Source organism: Limulus polyphemus, unplaced genomic scaffold, assembly GCF_000517525.1.
Source record: "Limulus polyphemus unplaced genomic scaffold, Limulus_polyphemus-2.1.2 Scaffold3505, whole genome shotgun sequence".
NCBI lineage: Eukaryota > Metazoa > Arthropoda > Merostomata > Xiphosura > Limulidae > Limulus > Limulus polyphemus.
The window spans coordinates 64,095-67,386 of NW_013669115.1; the positions used below are offsets into that span (position 1 = coordinate 64,095).

At 41.7% G+C, this 3,292-nt stretch overlaps 1 long non-coding RNA gene across 1 annotated transcript in view; it reads left to right on the plus strand.

Moving 5' to 3' along the window:
- Positions 1-2,227, plus strand: part of LOC111088302 — a 9,129-nt gene extending 6,902 nt beyond the window's left edge. The window contains exon 3 of the long non-coding RNA XR_002612860.1: positions 2,214-2,227. This is a non-coding gene — a long non-coding RNA (uncharacterized LOC111088302). The remainder of the gene's footprint in view (positions 1-2,213) is intronic.
- Positions 2,228-3,292: the final 1,065 nt, after the last annotated feature.

Consider the following 3,292-nt stretch of genomic DNA (forward strand, 5'->3'; position numbering starts at 1 on the left):
CTCTCTTCCTTAACTTCAACTCCCATCTTCCCAAGGACTTTAATATGCAATCTACCTTGTTTCACAAACCAATTAGAAAACCTCTCTTCCTTAACTTCAACTCCCATCATCCCAATGACATTAATATGCAATCTACCTTGTTTCACAAACCAATTAGAAAACCTCTCTTCCTTAACTTCAACTCCCATCATCCTAATGACATTAATATACAATCTACCTTATTTCCCAAACCAATTAGAAAACCTCTCTTCCATAACTTCAACTCCCATCATCCCAAGATCCTCTCCAAACTTCTACTACAAAATATATCAGTCATGCGTGCCATTCACATTTAAAATTCTTCTGGTCCTACCTTTATTAATCGTGTTTTGGCCGAAAATAGTGACCCTGTAGCTCATCTCCTGTTTAATGGAATCTTTCTTTAATGCCAACGCTATTGGGTTAAAGCTTCCCATCCCCCCCCTCCCCAGGCTCTGTGCTGTGAGAGATGCCTATTATACAACTCACATATCACTGCTAAATGCCCTAACCAACCAGTTTGTTCTCATCTCCTTCGCCAAAGCTCTTGCTTAAGCTCTCATCCCCTCTGCAACACTTACCATCTTGATCACACAACATATTCCTCTAAGTGCCAGGGTAAGCCTACCCCAAGACCTATTATCCTGCTTCTGTTGCTCCAATGTGTATCACTGATGCCACTACCCCTCCTGCCAACTCTGTTGCTACGTCTCTTACCACAGAGGATATTATTTGTTTTGTCACATTGATACTACAGAATGTCCTTGCATTCAAATGTACATTCGTTCTAGATAATATTATCCATGCTGCCAAGACTGTCTTTCGCTTTCACATCCAGACCACTTATTCTGGACTTAACTCACACTTTCTATTTCATCGTCCATGGGATCCAGCAGAAACTACATGTTGAAGTATTTATTTGTAAATATTCGCTCTCTTCTTTATAACCTCCCCCTTCTGGACATCTTGTTGGATAGAGGCTCCTATGATTGTGTTCTCCTTAACAAAACTTTTCTGATGCCCACTCAAAGGATCCCTTTGTCAGGGTACACTCTTCACCAATATGATCATCCTATGGGTATGATCATATGATCTTATGATCATCCAAGGAGGTATGGTAATTGCTACTCGTACTCATCATCCCATGTGCCTACATTCCATTTCACAGTCCTCTGATAATCGCTGTTTACTCGAAGCATCACTATTGCAACAATTTACATTCGTCCTGGAACTCCTTTGCCCGACGCCTTTCTGGACAAATCGTTTCACAGCTATATTATTGTTGCTGATGTCAACTACCACAGTAAGAACTCTGTCGAAGTTGCACATTTTCAGTCCTTCTTATGCTCCCTTTCTGGTTCTTTGCTACCCCTGCTGGCCCTAGTCGTCTGATTTCTTATTCATCACTTGATATCATTTCTGTTTCTATCAACCTGGTTTCTCTTATAACTCTCCACATATTTCCTTTGTCTGGTAGTGATCATCTCCCCATAGAACTTTGTGTCTGTTCGCAGACCTTGCCCATTCCTCGTGCTTCCCGTTAGACTCAATTCAGTTTTCGTTCTGTCGACTGGAAATCTTATGCTTTACACATTGCTAGTGCCATACCAGATACGAATCGGCTTCTTACTATGTCAGATGATGTTGACTCATTCGCCACCTTTCTCATCGCTCTTCTCTCTGATGCCAGTGCTTTACACTCCCCATAAACCAGCCTTGCCTCGAAGAATTGTGGATCTGTTACACCACTTTCTTGCGTGAATACCGTTGGTCTCATGATCCTTTGTTGCTGCAACGATCCAGGAGTTTTCAACATACTGCCTGTAATTTTGTTTGGGTGGTCTGAAGTAATTGGTGACATCAAGCCTGTAACAGTCTCAGTCATTCCTCTTCTTTCTCGCAATTCTGGAACTGTTTTAAGCTCCTTACCAATCCACGATGCTCTCCCTACTATCCTATTCTTGTTGATGGTGCTGCACCTTCTACATTTTTGGACAAGGCCAACCATTTTGCTGCTTTTCATGAACAGAACTTTCAGGTACCAGAACGTCATATTCTTGATAACAGTGACATTACAACCATCGTGAACTACACCATTGCCTCTCTCGTTGACCTTACTCCTAGTTCTTCCCATGTTGTTGACGATGATTTCTTACATTCTCCCATTACTGCAGCTGATATCCGCTGGAGAACAGACGTAACTCTCTCTCTGGTCCTGATGGAATCACATACTGCCAACTCAGTCATGCCCCTATTCAATTCCTTCCACTTCTTGAATTGTTTTACACCTTTTTTATTCCCTCAGGATTTTTTATCGTTCCTGGAAGTTCTCCACTATTCTGTTTTTTCTGAAACTGAGTAAACCTGCCTCTGATGTTAATTCTTATCACCCTATCAGTCTCACTAGTGTTTTCAGTAATACCTATAAATGCATCCTTGTTGCCCATCTTCATCAATGCATTGCTGCTCACAACCTGCTGCCACATACACAGGACAGGATTTCGACCACACCTTTTTACATTGGATCAACTTCTCAAACTGTCTTACTCACTTTCCAATCATTTCAACAATTGAAGATCCTTCTGCATACTTCTGTTTGATTTCTGGCGTGTTTTTTGACTCAGTTTGGCATCATGATTTACACCATAAACTGTATATGTTACATATTCGATGGGAGGGCACCGTGGGAAGCATATAGAGCACAATTTGAGCTCCTGACATAGGTGAATGGATGTACAGTGGAGCTGAAAGCAGTATATCTGTCAACGAGTATATCTGTGAAAGCAGTGCATGATTGGCCAACACCAGACAACGTGGGAGAGTTAAGAAGTTTCCTGGGACTCTGTATCTATTACCGGAAGTTTGTGAAGGACTTTGCAACTATAGCTACATGATTTGACAGTTTGTTGCCAGCATGCTTTCAAGCATTGAAAGAAAAATTGGCCTCAGCTTCACTTTTAAAACTTCCAAATCCCTCACTGCCATACATACTGGATTGTGATGCTAGTAATGTCGGAAATGAAGGAGTGTTGTCTCAGAATATGGGCGAAAATGAACATGTGGTTGCTTACTTCAGTAGGGTCCTGAGTAGACCAGAAAGGAACTACTGTGTAACCCGGAGGGAACTCGTTCCTATAGTGAAGAGTCTGACATATTTCCATCCTTACCTCTATGGCGCCAGATTTACCATCATGACAGACCATGCTGCATTATACTGGTTAAGATCACTAAAGAACCCAGAGGGACAATTGGCACGTTGGATCGGAAAGTTAGA